The following is a 22,492-nucleotide window of genomic DNA, read 5'->3' on the forward strand; positions in this document are numbered from 1 at the left end:
TCTACTAATGAGCCCATCAAATGTATTCTTCATTTCTGTAGGGTGATTTTGATCTCTAGTGTTTCTTTTTGGTTCTTAGAATTTTTATATCTCTGTTTACATTTCTCATCTGTTCTTATATGCTGTCTACTTTATCCACTAGAGGCCTTTGCATATCAATCAGAGTTGTTTTAAATCTCCAGTCTGACAATAACAACATCCCTGCCTTAGCTACCTCATCCAATTCCTGCTCTGTTTCTTCCAACTGTGATTTTGTCTTTTAGTATGTCTTGTAACTTTTTATTTTCCCTGCTAGCCAGGCACGAGGTACTGAGTAAGAGGAACTGCAATACATGGGCCTTTAATAATGTTGTGGTGGGGTGTGGGAGGGAAGCATCCCATAATCCTTTCATTAGGTCTCTGTCCTTTAGTGAGCCTGAGACTCTGGACTATGAATTTCACAAGTGCTCCTGAGTACTCCTCCCTGCCCATGCCATTCTACCAGTTGAAATAGAATGGTTAGATCAGACTAGAGTTGAATGTTTCCCTTTCTCCAGCTGGTTAAGTTAATGATAAAACCCAAGGAGGTTAGTCTCTGGTTCACTAGCTTCTTCTGCACACAAACATTCTTAAGAAGAATAGAATGAATAAGTCACAGCAATAAAAGGCACAGCATGAGAAATATTGTCAATGATATTGTAACTGCATTGTATGCAGATAGACTGTAGTTACACTTGTGGTGAGCATAGAATAATGTCTAAACTTCTCAAATCACTGTACTGTACACCTGAAGTGAAGGTAACATTGTGTGTCAGCTATGCTCAAATAACAAAATTATTATTAATACAATTTAAAATAGTGATAATATGGGGCCCCTGGGTGGTTCAGTGGGTTAAGCTGCTGCCTTCAGCTCAGGTCATGATCTCAGGGTCCTGGGAACAAGCCCCACATCAGGCTCCTTGCTCAGTGGGGAGCCTGCTCCTCTCTCTGCCTCTGCCTGCCTCTCTGCCTGCTTGTGATCTCTCTCTCTCTCTCTCTCTCTCTCTGTCAAATAAATAAATAAAATCTTAAAAAAATAGTGATAATATTACTAATAATAAAAGAAGAAGAAAAACAGAATGCTCTGAATATTGCAAAATGGTTACTTTTCTCCTTCCCCTGATGGAAGTGGGAGAGGATTATTCTCTGATATTCATTGTAAGAGCTTGATTGAACTCCTACAGGTAAAACTCAAAAAAGTATGATGGCTCCCTAGAGTTTTTGACTCTAAGACTTGTCCACATTGAGCCTCCAGCAATTTGTCAATTATGGTTCAGGTTTTCCTAGCCCAGCCCTGGTTTCTGCAGAGGTTTCTATTCATGGGTTTCCTGCTCTGCTAAGTTGTGATTCTCTGTATTTACCTGTCTGCCTTTCCAATTTGGGGGCAGTATTTTGATCCCCCTTCATTTGCAGATCTAAGAAAATTTGTTAACTTTTCAGTTCGTTCAGCTTTTCTCTTGTTGTTAGAATGGAGTAGTGACTTCCAAGCTCCTTACACACCAGAAAAAAACTAGAAATTCCAAACATCTATTTTAAAATGTCATCTTTATACAACTTTCTCCAGTTATCCCAAAGCGGCCTTTTATAATTCTCACAAATCTGGGATCCAGGTAAGTCCCTTTTTGTAATTAGTTGTCATGTCTCCTTAGTTTCTTTTAATCTAGGATAGTCAACCTCTCTTCTCAATATTTTTTTGTTTTTAAGATACTGAAACTTTTAGAGTCCAGGCCAATTGTGTTGTAGATTAACCCATATCCTGGATTTATTTCCTCATGCTTAGACCTAGATTAAGCATTTAGCAAGAATATCACACAAGCAATATTCTATTGTTCCCATTGCATCACATGAAGAGATATATACTGAGCATTTGTCTTTTTAAAATTTTGATACTTGTATAAAAATACATTTTCACTTTTGTACTTAATAGGTACTCTGTGATAGTACTTTCAGTCTGTGTGAATATTCTATTCCCCAAAAACCACCCACCCAAAGGTTTTAGCATCCTTTGACAATGCTTGCCTAAAATCAATTCTCTTAGAGATTGCAAAATGGTGATTTTCTAATTCTATCAATCTTCTACATTTGTAGAAATGTAAAGTCCATTATTGTAAAGAACAGCTGCCCCTGCTTTTGCTTCCCCTTCCCCTCACATCATCATGGATACACGAACTCTCTTTGTTTTATATATCCCTTATTTTTGTTTGTTGCTCAAATTGTTTCCAGTTCAGCCAGTGAAGATCCTTCCCAGCCTGTGGGTTTCTGTGTACTTTGGACATGATCTCATTAATCTTTGAACACGTCACTGCTTTCTGGTGCAATAAGACATTCCAGGTTCACCTTGTACTTTCTCTGCCCCAGCATTGGAATCGGTCAAGGCTGGAATGTTACTTAGAAACCAAGATCTGGGGCACAGATAATGCCATTTTTGGACAGAGTCCTCAAGCAATTTGTCCTACAACTCTTCAAGATGGAGTCTGGTACATTCTGCCTAAAGCTTGCTTCCCAATACAGCTCCAACCTTGTTTCTCTATTCCCAGTGTCATTACTCCTTTACCCACTTAGGACTGGTTTCCACAAAATCTCTCCACAGGCTTCCTTGCCTCCAGCCTCAGTCCCCCAGTTCACTGAAAAATGACCTCTACCATGATAAGTGGGTTCTTTTGAGTCATCCATTCCAGAGCTTTAATCCCAGCTCAATGACCCTAGTGACTGCATGAGCTTGGGTAAATTAGTAAACTTTTCTGAGCCTCAGTTTCTTCATCTGAAAAACAGAGATAAGAGTACTTACCTCACAGAAAGTAAAGATTAGAGATAAGAGGCACATTTCCATCACATTTATGAAAAGCAGCTCAGCCGCTTCCTCTGGAGACCCCTGCTCCCCACACAGGCATTGAAATGAGAAACATCATGTTTGAGGTGATCCCAGTAGATTCCAACTGACAGGGCTGGGAGGAAGCAGCATAAGGAGAAGAGAGACAGATGGATAGAGAAACTGAAGTTAGTATTAGTCAATGAAGTTAAAATGTCAAAATGTATAATCGATGACCAAAGATGCATGCATAGATGAAGGTGCTCATGAAACAGAGCAGACTGAAGAAGGCAATCTTGGCTCTCAGGCAGTGGCAGGACAGCCATTCTCCCATCCCTCTAGAGAACTGCACCTTCAATCATTGCTCTCCAGTATATTCAACCCTTTCCTCTATGTTATGTCTGACCAAGAAGATAAAATCACACTTAACCATTTCTGTTTCTTTGAAGAACATCTTTCCTGGATTCCACATTCTTCTAACCTCCATTCTATATACTTCCCTTTCTAGTAAAGCATTTAGAATGTGCAGCCTACATTTCTATGAGTCAACGAAACATCCTCCTTATATACCTGTTGACATCCTGAGGATTCTCCCATCTTAATCTCTCTGAAATCCTCTCCCTCTGGACCTCCTTGTTGACCATGCCTTCTCGGGCTCTCATCACTTTCTGCCCAGCTTGTCGGTCTCCCAGTCTACAGTTGGCCCCACTATTCTCCTCACAACTGTTGAAGAAAGATTCTAGAATGAAAATCTGATCATGTCTTTGATCTGCTGAAAATTTCCTTTCACTGAGTTAAGTTTGAAACTCTTAGCTAAAATCTTGGGAAATCCTGGTCATCAGCCTCATTGTCATCTTCTTTTACTTGAACCTTTGATTCTACTCATTTAGAGTTCTTTTCAATGTTGTGCCTTCCCATCTGCTCTTCTTTTTCACACAATTTACTTCTTGCACCTCACCCCCATTTGTCTAGCAAATTCCCAATAATAATCCTTTAAAATCATGAATCTGACCATATCACACACACATGTCATATCTCCAAGACCTGCTGCTGGGCAGGCTCTTGTTGCTCTCTGAGTCAAATCTATGCTCACACCAGATGCATGACCCACAGCATCCAGCCCTGCCTTCCTCCATGGTCTCCTTTCACACCCCACTCACTACATGCCCTTTCTGCTCCTACCTCACTGGTCTGCTTTCCAGCTCAAATGTTACATCCAGACAGGCCTTCTTATAAGATTTCCTCACTGCTGATAGTCACTTCTGTGAACTTAAGTCTAACTGAGCTGAGTCTGAAACCAGCCTCTGCCACTCGTTAGCTATGTAACTCTGGGCAAAATTACTCACCTGTCTGCACCTAAGTTTCCTCATCTACAAATGAGGGTGATGATGCCTTCCTCAGAGAATTGTTCTAAATCATAAATGAGAATAATGCCTGACTCCCAGTGTGTGTACAATGTATTAAAACAGGAAGTGTTTTTGAAATGGTGACTATAAATATTTTTATTTTGTCGAACACCATTGCCAGTGTAATTAGCACTACTTCTAATGTGAAACTTCTGTGGCCTCAAATGACCTTTGTTTTCTGTAGCATTTCACACGGAGACACACACTGAAAAAACCCACCACCAACAACAACATAAAAGTCCCAGCCTTTTTGATCTGGCTCTAGAGTTTCCAGATTTTCTTTGCTGACTCTCTTTCACAAGCTGTCTTCAGCCAGTCCGAACTCTGAGATTGTGTGTCTCTCTCTGTCTTCACTTGTATGTAGCATCTAGACTTCTAGCAATTCCACTCCTCCTATATTTTCTTCCTTATCTACATTTCTTCCTCTCCCAGATAAAACTTTCCGTGGTGACCCATGTTGGAAGTATCTCTTCCTGGTCTGAATTGTTAAATCCACCATCTGCTGTAATCAGAGGAACCCCAAGTTCAATGTATCTAGAATGAAAATCCAAGCACAGATTGGGGTTTTCTTGTCTGTCACTCCCTAATCATTCAGTCCTGAATTCATCTCCTCAACTATCTAAATGACCTCCTAAACATTTTTTTTTCTCCAAATGCATTGCCTCTGCTCTATTTCTATTGTTGATCCTGGTCAAACCTCTGCCCATCTCTCTCCACTTTCTTGCTCAACACCTATCAGTGTCACATTATTTTCAGAATAAGCCATGTTCCTTAGCATGGCACACAGAGCCATTGCTATCTTTCTTACTTTTCTCAAAAAATGAATTTATTCCCCTCTCCCATCACATACCCCAAGTCATACTGTTTGTACTGTTTCCTCTACCTAGGTGTCTTCCCTGCTCTCATCACATAACTCACCTCAAAAAAAGAGTTGTCTGCTCATTTCTCTTTATTACAAAGACAATATATTTTAATTAGGAAATTCAGATAAATGAAATGAAGAACATAAAAATATTTCCTTTTATCATTACCCAGAGATGAGAAATACTGGCGTTTTTTCTATAATTAAACGTAGCATTTATAAAAGTGGGAATATGCTCTACCTATTACTTTATAATTTGATTGTTTTTACTTAATCTAAATCATGAATAACATCTTATGTCATTTAATATTCATTTGAGGATTACATTGTGGTGGCTACATGGAAGTCTATTGTGTAGCCAAACTACAGTTTATTTAATCAGTCCCCCATTGTTGGATTTTACATTATTGCCAATTTTAAGTTATATAAACCTTACCATGATAAATAACCTTATTGATAAAATTGTTTGAACATGAATTTTAATTTCCTTTATATAAAATCCTGAAGGTGTGTTTGCTGAACCAAAAGATATATGCTTTAAGGCTTTCGATGCATTGTCAATTTTTTTTTTTTTTTCAGAAAGGCTGTAGCAATAATTACCTGATATTTCCCAATTTCATGGGCAAAGTAGAGATCTTGTTTTATTTTGTGTTTCTTTTAGGTGAGAGTAAACATTTCCATATATCTGACAATCATTATTACCTCTGCTTTTGGAACTTTCTTTTTAATGTTCTTTCAATTTTTCTATTGGAATGCTTAACTTTTTAAAAATAATCTGAAAATTTTTTATAGCATTAACATGATTGGGTGATGAAAATATTTTGTCAGATAATTGTTTGCCTCCCAGTTTTATTTGAGGTGTTTTTGAATGCTGTTAGTTATGGAGCACAATCACCAGGCTCAGTAACCAAACTGCCTGGGCTTGAATCTGAATTCCAACACCTATAAGCTATGTAACCTTGAACAAGTTACTTAACCACTTTCTAATTAATAAAATGGAAGTAATAATAGTATGTACCTTACGGGATAATTGTGAGGATTAAATGAAACTAATATATGGACAGTGTCTAGAATAATATTTGGCACATATCAAGTGCTCATGATAGCTGAATTACATCAGCAATAGTTCCACTCATTAAATGGCTAGTACCCAGTATATATAAAGAACTTATGAAACTCAACACCCAGGAAACAACTAACCCAATTAAAAATGGGCAGAAAACATGAACAGAGATTTCTCCAAAGAAGACATCCAGATGGCCAACAGACGCATGAAAGGATACACATCACTCATCATCAGGGAAATGCACATCAAAACTACAAAGAGCTATCACCTCAACCTGTCAAGATGACCAAAATCAACCACACAAGAAACAACAGGTGTTGGCGAGGATGTGGAGAATAAGGAACCTTCATGCACGATTGGTGGGAATGCTAACTGGAGCAGCCACTGTGGAAAGCAGTAGGAAGGTTCCCCAAAAAGTTAAAAATAGAACTACATGTGATCCAGCAATTGCATTATTGGGAATTTACCTCCAAAATACAAAAACACTAATTCAAAAGGATTCATACACCCCTATATTTATAGCAACACTAATTTATAGTATCCAAATTGTGGAAGCAGTCCAAATATCCACTGATAGACAAAGATGATGGAATCTTATGTGTGTGTGTGTGTGTGTGTGTTCTCAGTCATGAGAAAGAATGAAATCTTGTCATTTGCGATGACATGGATAGAGCTAGAGTGTATAATGTTAAGAGAAATAAGTCAGTCAGAGGAAGACAAATACCACATGACTCCACTCTTGTGTGGAATTTAAGAAGCAACACAAATGAGCAAAGGGAAAAAGAGAGAGAGAGACAAACCTAAAAACAGACTCTTAACTACAGAGAACAATCTGATGGTTACCAGAAGGGAGGTGGGTAAGGGATGGGTTAAATAGGTGATGGGGATGAAAGAGTGCCCTTGTGATGAGCAGCAGGTGTTGTGTGGAATTGTTGAGTCACTATATTATACATCTGAAACTAATGTAACACTGTGTGTTAACAAACTGGAGTTAAAAACTTCAAAACAAACAAACAAGAGAAACAACAGTGGTTCGACTCAGAAACTATCCCTTCAGGAAGCCATTTCTGAATTCCCAGTTGAATAACATGTTACTCATCTGTCTTTCTAGAGTGTTTTTCTTAATACTGCTAAATTTATAGTAGTATATTCATATTCCAATCTTCCTCAGTAGGCTGGAAAGTAATATGGTGATCAGGGACTGTGCCTTATTTATCATTATATTCTCAGTGCCCATCATAGGCCTTCTTCCTCTGCTGCACACTCACAAAGTATCTGTGAACTGAATGATAGCTCTTCAGAACCACTCTAATGGCACATATTTGAATTATTACTGTATGTGTATTTAATTCTCCAAATGGATTGTAGATTCTTGTGAGCAAATACTCATACTGCTTCCTTTAAAGACCAAGATTTGGGGCACCTGGGTGGCTCAGTGGGTTAAAGCCTCTGCCTTCAGCTCAGGTCATGGTCTCAGGGTCCTGGGATTGAATCCAGCATCAGGCTCTCTGCTCAGCAGGGAGCCTGCTTCCTCCTCTCTCTCTCTGCCTGCCTCTCTGCCTACTTGTGGTCTCTGTATGTCAAGTAAATAAAGAAAATCTTTAACAACAACAACAAAAGACCAAGCTTTGAACCCAAAGTATATTAGGTATTCAACAATGCAATATCACAGGAAAGAGATTGAGAGGAAGGAAGGGAAAGATTGAAGAAATAAAGACAGGAGGAGAAAGAGAAGCTTTCACATTAGTACAGATTACTACCACGTCCTTGAGATCTGTCTTGGAAGACTATGTCTCTGCTTACTGAGTCTGGTCTAACCAAATCAATGGCCAATTCCATGAGCCACGTGACACAAAAGCCAGAAATACCAATCTAGTAAGCTGTGAACATTCTCTCAAATACTGTGTCATTTTTGTCAACTATGCTGTTATCAAGGCACCATATGCTTCCACAGATCCGTCCTTCCTTCCTTGTGCTGGTGCTTTCCCAAGGGCACCACTGAGCCGGAGGGTCTATGAATGGCTGATATGCAACCTTGATTGAAAGACCTTTGGTATACAGTGATGCAGATAGTTTATTACACTCTGGGTCTCAGGCTTATTCCTGGCCTGAATCAAACAAAACAGGTGTCAATCCAGATATCTGTGTTTCTTCTATTGAAAATATCAAGTCTATATTTAAAGTAATTTCATAGTTGTGATAGCCAAATTGATCGAAAATTCTTTTATCTTAAGTGGTGACTTTTTTTTTTTTTTTTTAGTCTTTGACTATTCTGGTAGCCAGAGTTCGTTCATATGATGACAGCTCATGGTTATTCCTTTAATATTCCTTTAAGCCATTTGTTTATTTGCTTATTTAATAAGTCACTCAACAAACGTATACTTCGTTCTGTGAGAAACACAAGGGATTCAAAGCAAATGGGAGAGGACAACCCCACCCCCAGGTTCTCAGGACAAGTGTGACAGATTGACAAGTCATGTTTAAAATGGGCTTTTGTGAGCATTTGGATAGAGTTACGTTATAGGTGCTTTTGGACCATATAAGAAATGTACTTAAAATATTCAGAACTGTGTTTCCCTGATGCCGAGTGATATGGAGCACTTTTTCATGTGTCTGTTGGCCATCTGGATGTCTTCTTTGCAGAAATGTCTGTTCATGTCCTCTGCCCATTTCTTGATTGGATTATTTGTTCTTTGGGTGTTGAGTTTGCTAAGTTCTTTATAGATTCTGGACACTAATCCTTTATCTGATATGTCGTTTGCAAATATCTTCTCCCATTCTGTCAGTTGTCTTTTAATTTGTTAACTGTTTCCTTTGCTATGAAAAAGCTTTTGATCTTGATGAAATCCCAATAGTTCATTTTTTCCCTTGCTTCCCTTGCCTTTGGCGATGTTCCTAGGAAGATGTTGCTGAGGCTGAGGTCGAAGAGGTTGCTGCCTGTGTTCCCCTCAAGGATTTTGATGGATTCCTTTCGCACATTGAGGTCCTTCACCCATTTTGAGTCTATTTTTGTGTGTGGTGTAAGGAAATGGTCCAATTTCATTTTTCTGCATGTGGCTGTCCAATTTTCCCAGCACCATTTATTGAAGAGGCTGTCTTTTTTCCATTGGACATTCTTTCCTGCTTTGTCGAAGATTGGTTGACCGTAGAGTTGAGGGTCTATTTCTGGGCTCTCTATTCTGTTCCATTGATCTATGTGTCTGTTTTTGTGCCAGTACCATGCTGTTTTGATGATGACAGCTTTGTAATAGAGCTTGAAGTCCGGAATTGTGATGCCACCAACGTTGGCTTTCTTTTTCAATATCCCTTTGGCTATTCGAGGTCTTTTCTGGTTCCATATAAATTTTAGAATTATTTGTTCCATTTCTTTGAAAAAGATGGATGGTACTTTGATAGGGATTGCATTAAATGTATAGATTGCTTTAGGTAGCATAGACATTTTCACAATATTTATTCTTCCAATCCAGGAGCATGGAACATTTTTCCGTTTCTTTGTGTCTTCCTCAATTTCTTTCATGAGTACTTTATAGTTTTCTGAGTATAGATTCTGTGCCTCTTTGGTTAGGTTTATTCCTAGGTATCTTATGGTTTTGGGTGCAATTGTAAATGGGATGGACTCCTTAATTTCTCTTTCTTCTGTCTTGCTGTTGGTGTAGAGAAATGCAACTGATTTCTGTTCATTGATTTTATATTCTGACACTTTACTGAATTCCTGTATAAGTTCTAGCAGTTTTGGAGTGGAGTCTTTTGGGTTTTCCACATATAGTATCATATCATCTGTGAAGAGTGATAATTTGACTTCTTCTTTTCCGATAAACCACAATGAGATATCACCTCACACCAGTCAGAATGGCTAAAATCAACAAGTCAGGAAATGACAGATGCTGGCGAGGATGCGGAGAAAGGGGAACCCTCCTACACTGTTGGTGGGAATGCAAGCCGGTGCAGCCACTCTGGAAAACAGCATGGAGGTTCCTCAAAATGTTGAAAATAAAACTGCCCTATGACCCAGCAATTGCACTATTGGGTATTTACCCTAAAGATACAAACGTAGTGATCCAAAGGGGCACATGTACCCGAATATTTATAGCAGCAATGTCCACAATAGCCAAACTATGGAAAGAACCTAGATGTCCATCAACAGATGAATGGATCAAGAAGATGTGGTATATATACACAATGGAATACTATGCAGCCATCAAAAGAAATGAAATCTTGCCATTTGCGACAACATGGATGGAACTAGAGCGTATCATGCTTAGTGAAATAAGTCAAGCAGAGAAAGACAACTATCATATGATCTCCCTGATATGAGGAAGTGGTGATGCAACATGGGGGCTTAAGTGGGTAGGAGAAGAATAAATGAAACAAGATGGGATTGGGAGGGAGACAAACCATAAGTGACTCTTAATCTCACAAAACAAACTGAGGGTTGCTGGGGGGAGGGGATTTGGGAGAAGGGGGTGGGATTATGGACATTGGGGAGGGTATGTGCTTTGGTGAGTGCTGTGAAGTGTGTAAACCTGGTGACTCACAGACCTGTACCCCTGGGGATAAAAATATATGTTTATCAAAAATAAAAAATTAAAAAAATATATTCAGAACTGTGAAGGGCAGGTCATGAAATGTTTCATGTAGGCGATGACGCTGTGCTGAATTTGGAGGAAGAATTCATTCATTCATTCATTCATTCATTCATTCAGTATTTACTGGCATGCGTAAAAAAGCATATAATCCATGTAGGCATGGATTTCATTTTTCAGCAGTGGACAAAACAAGGTTTCTAAACACATGGACCTAATTATTAAACCATCAAAAGGAGAACATAGACAAATGAAGTCGGATGATATGATAAAGAGTGTCAGGAAGCATGGAAGACCAGAACTCTAACGGTCAGTGTGTGAGCTAATTCAATCTGGAGCCAAACACTGAGCACATATATGCACAAGGCACTCATCGCCTGAGAGCCTGGATGGGGGCGGTAACAATGGGGATGGGAAAGAGGGAACGGAAGCAACCAGGACCGGGAAGAAAGATTCAGCATGTGGAGGTGGCAGAGGTGTAGGGTGAATGGAAGAATACCAATACTTGAGACGGGAATAAGAAAGTAGGGAGAAGAGACACAGATTTGAAGGAGACAGTGTTGAGCCCTGGAAGGAAGCAGAGCTCCACCTGTAAGACCATTGGTCAATGTCAAATGAATGCACAGATAGATGGGCAGGAGGATGTGTGGTTGGCTAGATGGATGATAGGGTGACAAGTGGTATTGGGAAGTCAAGGTCCTCTGCACTCCCATCCTATTTGAGCCCAGGGGAAAGCAGCACACACACAAAATTTGTATCAATTTCTTGACATTTTTATCTCTCCCTAAACTAGCAGTCCCTTAAGGGATGTAATTATGTCATTCCTCTGGAGCCTGGCACCATGCCTGACCCCAGGAGGTATACATGTGTAGTTGTCAATTGCATATTCTGCCTTCCATTCCTCTCTATCAGCCACCATTTGATGGCCTTTTTACACCTGGTGACCATGGCTGACTATTGGCCATGCCGGTGAAGCATTCACCTTTCAACCATGATCCAACAACTTAGTCTTCTCTCCTTCTCGGACAAGGCTGACTACATACTCACTGAGTCAGTCTGCAGTCGTAGGGACCAGGCTGTCAAAACCAGGCACCTGGATTCACCATGCAGCCTACATTCAGGGTGGAAGGAAACCATTTAGAAACTGCCAAGACCTTCAGCCTGAAGTGCACAAATTATTAGGTCAGGATGAACATCAGGCTTATTGGAGCTTGTAGCAACCCTTCATAATTGGGCCAAATCGTGTTTTATTCAGCGAACTTTTATCATAGTGGCTCCTGTTAGTGCTGCTATAGTTAAGGGTCTGTCAGTTTTTCCATTATAAGACCCTGTTTCAGAGGCTTATAACTGCCACGGAAATTCACTGCTGCCCGAAACCTTGACACATTAGAGTGCTTGCGGCCTTTGGGTATATTTTGAAAATAAGCATAAAATAAAAATGACGGGGTTATTTCATTGAGATATGTGGCCTCAGCTTGCTAGCCTAGGAGGGTTCTATAACAAGGCGACCTTAGCTGGGCAGTGGACAGTGAGCTGACATGATAGATAGTAACATTTAAACATTTTCCTCCTTGTCATTACGTCCCGTCTTGTCAGTAATCTCCTTGTTAAAGAGCACTCGTTGACATGATGGACAATAATGGCCCCATTGCAGTCATCACTGACCATCACAGAGGAACCCATGTTTTAGAAGTTCCTAGACATCGTACATAAATTGACTGGATAAAAGGTTGAGGAAATGTTTTTGATAGAGCAAAGATCCAATCGGATTCCGCCCTCCCCAGTCAGTTCTGTAGTTGGCTATAAAATTTGTAGGTGTCATATTGCTATTGTTGGGGGGAAGGGGCTTGAGTTTATATTGGCAGTAATGAAGTAACTGTTTTCTCTGAAGTTCTTTCCTTGTAATTAGAACACGCTGCCAGCAGCTGATGCGCGGTACTTTGGTTAGAGCCTTGAGTTCCAGACTATAGGTTTTCCCATAGGAGAGGGAAACAGCAAAAATAATCAGCCTACTTTCCAACCCACAGCCTCAACCTTAACCTGAAATCGACATTGATACACAATTAGAGTAAGATGTGAAGAAACGGGTCCCTATGCAAACTGGACGCCTAAGGGATATGACCATTGTCAGCTGCCACTAGACTTAACTTTGAGTCTTTCTGGGGCCTTACGCGTGTCACCTGCTAAGGCATTGCTCTAAGCAGAGTACTTAGAACATGGGTTCTGACGTCAGATCCTAGGTCTTACAAATTTCCAATCAAGCATCCACAAACTGGGACTATGGACAAGCTACTGAGCTACTGAAGGTCTCTGGTCGGTCCCCTTTTCTGATCTGTAGAGTTGGAATAATAATAATACCTCCCTCACAGGATTGTTACGAGGATTAATTAGGAAAATATATACCAAGGGTTTACAGCATCAGTCTCAATCTCTTCCGTATTGTTCCTGGTCAGTGAAAACATTCGAGCCTGCCTATCTTAATATAGGTATAAAATATTTCTACATTTGTAAATTAACTTGCGTGCCACTAACCCATTGTACATGTTATAAAGCATACACAAAAATGGAAATTTTAAATGATTGAAATAAGTAATATATGAAAGTACTTTCATTTTGTTTCATTAATAATACAGAATGCATTTTTGCACTCAAAATTATTACTAAAATAACATTTTATGTTATTATATTGAACTAACATTTTAATGAGAGAAATGTAATTGAAAATGCTTCATTTTTCTGAAAATCTTGCTTTCGCACGGTGTTGTAATTAATTTGCAGGTATGTTTCTACTTTGGTTAAGTGACCATCATAGCTTTATATATATTTCATTAAGATATAGATATCCAAACAAAAGACTTAAATTTCCGGTACCACTTATTAAAATTTGCAAGCTATACATCAATTATGGAGAAGCTTGTCGAAATTCAGTTAGGAAATGTCTATCTTCTCTGGTTTCAGTCAGTTATTTTAAAAAATAATCAGAAATCATTGTGTTTTACTGAACAGGTTCAAAATACTGTGATTCTCTTCACTTGAAAGATTTATAAATGGATAAAAATATTTTGCTTCTGGGTTTGTTTCTAGACTGAAAAATTTTGGTAGGAAACAGATAACATTTTTAGCAAAAAAATTATGATGATGAAAACACTTCTAACATCCTTTTTATTAATTTTTTAAAAGATTATTTATTTATTTATTTATTTGACAGAGAGATAGAGAGAGAGAGCACAAGTAGGCAGAGAGGCAGGCAGAGGGGGGGGGGGGGGGAAGAAGGCTCCCCACCGAGCAGAGAGCCCAATGTGGGGCCTGACCCCAGGACCCCAAGACCAGGACCCCGAGACCACGACTTGAGCCTAAGGCAGAGGCCCAACCCACTGAACCACCCACGTGCACCTAAAATCCTTTTAAAAAATGCTCTTTCCATACCAGAGATTTCTTTTACAAAACACCTATTTTCTCTTTCATGTGGTCACATTTTTGCAAGGTGCAGACGAAGTATGCTGATTTAAAAACAAAAACAAAAAAATCTAGATAACATATTATTGACAGACAACCACATTTTATCACAGTAAAAAAAAAAAAAAAAAACTAGTGAATTTGAGACATATATCCTTGCTTAAAAATGTGTAATCATTGTTTGTTTTGTGTGTGTGTGTGTGTGTGTATGTGTGTGTGTGTATGTGTGTGTGTGTATATAATTCATTGTTAATCTCAGTAACTCTTGCAGCACATTTCCAGGAGATAATGTGAGAACCTCTGTGTGAACCCAAACATTTCTGTCACATCCGTGTTGTGACATAGTGTAGAACACCTACTTTTGGGACACCTGGGTGGCTCAGTGGCTTAAGCATCTGCCTTCAGCTCAGGTCATGATCCTGGGGTCCTAGGGTGGAGTCCCGCATCGGGATCCTTGCTCAGTGAGGAACCTGCTTCTCCCTCTGCCTGCCATTCCCTCTGCTTGTACACTTTTTCTGACAAATAAATAAATAAAATCTTGAAAAAAATAGTCTACTCTTTAAAAAAAAATGCAGCCTTCAAATCCACTTGGTTCATGGAAATTACAAGTCACAATAAAGTAGAAAACGATAGGGTCACTGCCAAGAACCCATGTCCACTGCCAAGAACCATGTTGTGGAACCCCATCCTTCTTCAGGACTCCTTAATACACGGATTGGGAGAGGGTGCTGGCATACATCTGTATATTAAATACCAGTCATGCCAAGTTCTCTCTTTGTCAGGATAAAAATAAATATAAATAGAAGTGCCATGTTTTCTACTCATATCTCAATGGATAGTCTTGCTGGCTCCTGGGATACAGACAGCCGCCGAAGTGGTGTCACGGAGACACAGTAAAGAGTCAACAATTGTCTGTGACCTCTATTACCTTTCTAGTGCACCCCAATCTTTATCCTGAAGAAGTGTTCTTAATCTTCCAGAGGAGGTTTGACCCTATTCAAGGATCTGGTGGAAGGTACATTCTCCCTCCAAGCAAAGCTCATGCCTGCAACTCCGCACACATCTTTCAGATGGGCTACAGCCAAGCCAGAGAGGGTCGTTGGACCTGATGAACTGGGTAAAACATGTGAAGGATTTTACCACTTGGAGGTTTTAGTGTTGCTGGATATTAAACCCCTTGCCGGGACACCTGGGTGGCTCAGTCAGTTGGGCAGCTGCCTTCAGCTCAGGTCATGATCCCAGGGTCCTGGGATCGAGTCCCACATCAGGCTCCTTGCTTGGCAGGGAGCCTGCTTCTCCCTCTGCCTCTGCCTGCCACTCTGTCTGCCTGTGCTCGCTCTTGCTCCCCTCTCTCTGACAAATAAATAAATAAAATCTTAAAAAAAAAAATTAAACCCCTGTAGATTGGCTTGTCAAAAGCCTCCCACCCTCCCTATCATATATTTACCTAGAGAGACCCATGAGTGTAAATGGAGGGATTCGTACCATCTCTTCCTGTTCCTGTCTGTTCCTGCACAGAACTGGACAGACAGATACCACTGTCACTTGTATTCCCTGGAAAGAAGCAATAACAAAGTAATTTTTATTTTGAAATGAAGGATGGTTTCTCTGCTGTTTGAGGAAGTGTCTCCAGGTTTTCCTAGCCTAACAGAGATCACGTGACCAGGTTTTGCTTAATTAACTTAAATGTGAAGTTTAAGTTTACTCTTTAACTAAAGGAGCACAGGTCTGGTTCAGAAATAGCTTTCTGAAAGTCTGCCTAGGGGGGAGATTAAAGTCTCGTTAAGTGAGAAATTTCATCCAGTTTATATATATATAAATTATACACATATATGAGATATATTTATATCACATATAATACATAATATAATACATATATATGATACATATGATATGATTATATATATCAATGTATACATATGTATAAAGTTTTTGATTAAAACTTTTTAATCCAATATTGTGATAAAAACATAGTAACAATTTTAAGTAGAAAAGTAAAGTTATAGAAGCTATCAAAAAAGTAACAACTAAAAAATCTTCCTAACTCTTGAAACTCTTTTTTTTTTTCCCTCATTTGTCTTATTGTCTCTTTAGAATAATTTCTTGCTCAGGGCAGCAGGGTGGCTCAGTCAAGCGGTCAACTCTTGATTTCAGCTCAGGTCATGATCTCTGGGTTGTGGGGATTGAGCCCCACGTAAGTCTATACGCTTAGCAAGGAGTCTGCTTGTCCCTCTCTCTCTGCTTCTCCCCCGGCTCGTGAGCTCTCTCTCTCTCAAATAAATAAATAAAATCCTAAAAAAAAGAGAACTATTTCTTGCTCAATGGCACTTACTCTAAAATAGGAATGGGTATCATAATTAGGTTTTACTGTTTACTGGGGCCAGTGAGTTTGTGTCTGTGTGTGTGTGTGTGTGTGTGTGTGTGTTCACATTTGCATGCAGTGGTTGCTGAAAAATATATTAGTTTTTCTATGTCTACAAAATTGTAAAATGCCTCTTGCATTCCTGCCTCACTTCTCTATAATGTCCCCTGACCTCTCTCCTTCTTATATAGAGTGCCAGATATAGGTCATCAAAAGTCTTCCTGAGGGGCACCTGGGTGGCTCGGTGGGTTCATCCTCTGCCTTCAGCTCAGGTCATGATCCCAAGGTCGTGGGATGGAGCCCCGCATCGGGCTCTCTGCTCAGCGGGGAGCCTGCTTCCCTCTCTCTCTGCCTGCCTCTCTGCCTACTTGTGATCTCTCTCTGTCAAATAAATAAATTATATTAAATTTTAAAAAAAGTCTTCCTGAAAAAGAAGAGAAATTAACGATCACTTTCCAGTATATCTTGGCACCAATTCCCAATGCCACTTTGTGCATTTTTTAGTGGAAGGGCATGCGAGTCGTCCTATATCAATATGTGTGTAAGAGGGTTAATTGGTTTTTAAATACTGTTGCTTTCCTCTTTACCTTTCTGAAAGCAGGATTTTCCTCAATCAGACAACCATCTTTGGGGGGAGGAGGTAGTTTATAACATTTAATGGAAGAATGTAAAGGTAAAAATCTAGGCAGTATTCAGCTTTTGAAATTCAAAGTAAGTCAGACTAAAGCCTCACAAGTCAGGCTGTTGTCTTGAGAGCAGATTTTCTAAATTCCCTTATCTCCCAGTGTCAGGTGAGCCCACTCCATGGCTCCACAGTAGTAAGAAAATGGAACCTAGGAAAAGTAAAGTAAAAGCCCACCGTTCTTCCAGCTCAGGGCATTGTAGAAAGAGGGGGAAGGTAGGGGAAGAGGAGGGAGAGAGGGCTCAACCTCATCAACACGAATATATTCCCCATGAACACAGGAGTTGTAGTGTGAGCTAATCCTTGCAACCCAGCTAGAAGTGGAATGAGATGTCACTGCCACCAGCTGAGGAGTTCTAGAAGCTGAGGTAAGTGTGCCAATGCCTCTTTGAGTTATAAGCGTTCAGAAAATGCTTCCATAGCTCTACTAATTACTGATTTTGGAGATAAAGAACTGATTTGGAGGTAGAAACACTGAGACTCCCATTATTACATAGTTAACCCAGAAGTTATGTCAATTTGGATTCTATTTATAAATCCTGACTCACTGAGGTATCTCCTGGTTGATACCCGAAGGCACAAGTGTAAGTTCTGCTTACGTTATTAAGTCATTGTGGAAGCTAGAGTGCAGCGTTTGTACAACGAGCCTGTGCTACCGACTTCTTCCCCCTCGCACGGATGTTTTAGCAATGCTTGGAGTCGTGTCTGAGACCGTGTCACTGACTGCCATGATAGAGAGTGAGGTGAAGCCCCACCGTTGAGGGCAAGAAGCTGAAGAGAGCCAAGAACAGGAGTGACTGGACAGCCATAGAGTCTGGTCCCCGTGCCTTCTGTCACCGTCACTATTAAGATTCCGAAGCCCTTAATGTTTTAGCATTAATTATTCATTGGAATTAGACATAGCCATGGAGTCGTTTTAATGAGCTTTAATGGCAAATAGCCAAAACATCAGGCCTCTCCCCTTGTGTGTTACCTGAGGGGATTCTCTCCAGATCCTTCCTGTCCTCGTCTGTAATAAAAACACTGTTAACCCTTCCTGCCCCTAGCCAGGCTGGTCAGTGGCCTGTGGCTACCATAAACGCTTCCTGAAGAGACGAAGTGGGGCAGAGTACAGATCAGAAGAAACTGGACAGAAATGCGTGAGGACTTGGGCTCGTGGGGAGGGCAGGCTCTCCGGTCAGAGGAGGGGTGGATTCCATCTGTCTGGGGCTGCAGAGGAACATCAGGAAATTAAAGGTTGTACGCAAAGCCCCAGAAACATGGCAAAGGTGAGGGTGAATTAGGGTTTTCTTCCTCTACTCTCAGATGTCAGAATTCCCCCTTTAAAGACATCTATTGTCTAATGTTTCCATGCGTAATTTGGTACAGAATTTTCGGGAACACATGTAAGAATGTAGCCAAGAAACGCTTGCTAAATGAATAAAAAAAAAAAAAAAAAAAAAAGAGAGGTGCCTTTTGTGGGAAGCTGTGGAGTTCCATCAGGCACGAACATACACGTTCTACTCTTCCTGACCCCACCATCCCTCCCGCGTATTCCAGGCTACCGAAACGTAGAGGCAGGATGCGCATGCCTACCCTCTTCTTCCTTTGTCTCAGTCCCTCCCCAGCGAAAAGGTAGGAGGTGGCAAAGGATATTAACTTCTGTGGGCCATGAGGACTCTTTATATAAATACATTTCCTATAAAGCCCTATCTGGTCCCCCAAAGTTTAAATGGATCTGAATGCTTCTCCAAACACTCAGATTACTTTCTGAAAATGACTTTGGCACCGGGGAGAACCAGAGAGGCCGCTTGATTGTCTTTGGCCCACCTGAGGAATCGAGAAATCGGGCAAACGTAGCAGAGATACACGGAAGACGAAGGTCTGGAAACTCTGTTCTCTCTCGGTTTGACTGTAGCCCTGGCAGAGAGTTAAATCACCAGAAGTTGCTGCTACAACTCTGTGGACAGAAATGAGGGAGATGACAATTTTAAAATAACTCTTGCTTTCCTGAGGCCGGCACAGCGCACACAAATAGAAGTTTGAGGGCTAGGCGAGCGCTAAAGAGATAGACACTCTTCCAGTTGCCAGATGTCTGGCTATATAACTTTTTGGCACTTTCCGCAACATGGAGGCAGATCTATGGATTGGATCTATAAACATTACAGTTACCATCTGACAACTGTTCAGTGGCCTCCATCCAGTTTCTAGTGGACAGGTGTTTGAATTACAAAAAAAAAAAAAAACACCCTCACAATTGGAGCCACTAATTGATATGCTCGTCGGAAGGCCCAGAAACAAGGCCAAAAACTGAACGGGCATGAAGGCAGAAATGCTCCCCCTTCCTGGTGGTCCCTCTTGTCGAAATTGGAGGCATTTGGGGAGAGTTCTGCCCGGCTGCCGTGGCGGCTGTGATTAGATGGCACGGGTTCCCTTGCTTTGCAGGCGAGGCATTTGCCGAGCCCTTGATTAACTTTTAAAAATATTAAAGATTACAGGGCTCTTTCCGGCATCCGGTTCGGACTTGACAGTTGCTGTGGTGCCTGGACTTATTTGCAGACTTGACACCCATACGCAATTTGGGTTTTGTTTGCGGTTCTCAAAAGAAGACTTCATGAATCGCTGTTAGTGCTTCTTTGAGAACTGTGGGCAGAGAAGGCAGAGAAGACCCAGCTGACTCTGGTTATCCCCGAGGACGTCTGTGCTGCCTCAGCCCGCTGGACCAGGACGCTGGGTCCTGTGGGCCCTCGGTAGGATCAGCAGGAAAGCATGAAGGTGGACACGTTTTTTCACGTTTCCTCGTTTCCTCGTGGATCAGCACATTTGAATTTCTAAAGCTCTGTGTTTGCCCTTAGAAGAGGGTCTCAGTAAAGTGGGGGATTATTTGTTTCATCCTATAATCTGCGCTGCATTTACCGAAAGCTTTGAAGAACAAAGAGCCCTCCCCATTCTTTGAAATATGGACCCTAAAAGAACAGATCCTATTTTTAGTGACTTAATAAATTTCTTCCTTCACAGCTTTCTAATTTTGTGTGCCTCCGAATCACAGTCAATAACGTAGCTGATGCTGATAATAGCATTGGCATAAAACACTTTTCACTTTGGTGGGGTTCCTGTAAGGTCCAGCTATTTCAAAGGTAATAGCAATGGTGACAAATGAGAGAGAAAGCTTTCCCCATTAACCCCCCCCCCCTTTTTATTCCATAAGAGAGAAGCTGTTTTTGTAGTGAAGTTTACAGGAAGAGCTGTGATGAATCAGAGACCTTGCTTGGCTCTGGGAGTAGATAGAGTATTAAACGTAGGAGTGTGCTAGAATGGAGCGAGTTATCCACAGCTCTCCGTAAACGCAACAATTTGGCAAGTAATACTTTTTTTTTTTTTTTTTGGAAACTAGTCATTTGAATTACTGACAATAACAATGAGTTTGCTCTAAAAAGAAATTGCATCGGAGAATTATGTCTCCATAATCTGGTAAAATTTCTAAGTGCCTGAGTGACTGTGGATGTTTCTTTTTGTATGGTGTGAATCAACGGACCAGTCAGTTCTGCACTACCAAGCCTAATTTATTTTATACTTTACAAATGGAGGGATAGTACCGTCAATTTCAACCTGCTAGTGCACTGAAGATGGTTGAAATCGCTGTTACAGCGGCTAAGCCTGAGGGCAGGCCATGTATTGAAGCCCTTCCCTGTTTATTTCATAGCTTTTCAACACTGACCACATACTCCAGGGGTTGGGGAGGACAGTGGTGTGAGGTTCTGAGTCTTCGGCACAGAAGGAGCTGTCAGAATGTGAAGGCAGATGGAGCAGAACACACACGTATATATATATATATACGTACACAATATATACGCAATATATATTTTGTGTGTATATGTATTATATATAGATACATATCTTTATGTTAGAGTGACATGCTTATCAGGAAAAATAAAAATCTTTATAGGCCCCATTTTGAAAAATCCAAAACGATATAGCTTTTTGTGCCTCAGGGTGGAAATTTATTTTTAAAAATCTTTTGTATTATAGGGGCACTTGGGTGACTCAGTCCGTTGAGCGTAGGACTCTTGATTGTGGCTCAGGTCATGATCTCATGGGTAGTGGGATCAAGCCGCAGGCTCCATGCTCAGTGGGGAGTCTGCTTGAGATCCTCTCCCTCTGCCCCTCCCCTGACTTGAATGTTCTAGAGAGCACATTGGAGAGCACAAGTGAGAGAGGGCTTGAATGATGGCAGAGGGAAGCAGAGAGAAAGGGAGAAGCAGACTCCCTACTGAGCAGGGAGCCTGATGTGGGGACCATTCCCAGGACCCAGGGATCATGATCTGAGCCAAAGGCAGATGCTTAGCCAACTGAGCTGCCCAGGTGTCCCAATAAAGAAATCATTAAAAAAATTTTTTTATTATAAAAAACATCAAAATACACAAGTGGGGAGAAGAATAAAATGAATCTTCATGTACCTAGTCCTCCTCAAATTTCTGCATTTATGAACACATGCCCAATGCTGCTTTATCTATAAACCATCACTACTCTTACCCTCCCAGGTTATTTTAAAGAAAATCTCAAATATCATGTCATTTCACTTAAATATATTGTAGTATATATCTTTGAAAATTGGACTCATTTTTAAAAACACATACAAAAATAAAAATTAACAATTAGCCATTACTATTACTTAATTATCAGTCAATGCTCACATTTGCCCAACTATGTTGTAAAAATGTTTTCTTAAATTTGGCTTCTTTGAATTAGGGTCCAAATAAGACCTGCCTGTTGGGATTGGTTGTTTCTTTTAAGTCTGTAGGTTCTTGTTCCATCTTTCCCTTTTTCTTCTTGAAGGTTTTTGTTGTTGAAGAAATTGCGTTTTGCCTAAAGAGTTCCCCACCATCTAGATTTTGCTAGTGTCATTTAATGTGTATTTCTTCTAAGTTGGTAGTTATACCTGAGGCTTGGTCAGATCCAAATTTGACGTCTGTCGCAGTGGGTGGTGTTGTGTGCCTCCATTAAGTGGGGCATAATATCTGGTGGTCTTTCTCGGTGATGTCAGCAGCCACCAATGACATCCATGTGGTGCCATAAGAATCTAATGCATTCATTTCAATAGCTGCTGCAAAATGGTGCTATTCAACGATGTCACTCCTTCTTCATTTAGTTGGTGGAAGACTTCCATAAAGAGGGGTTTCCTGGGATCAGCTACTAGCTTATGCTGAGGGATTGCTCATGCAGAACGGACAAAGATTCATGTCAGTTCTTTCCCTTTATTTCCCAGTTT

The sequence above is a fragment of the Mustela nivalis genome (genome assembly GCF_964662115.1).
Source record: "Mustela nivalis genome assembly, chromosome: 14".
In the NCBI taxonomy this organism is placed as follows: domain Eukaryota; kingdom Metazoa; phylum Chordata; class Mammalia; order Carnivora; family Mustelidae; genus Mustela; species Mustela nivalis.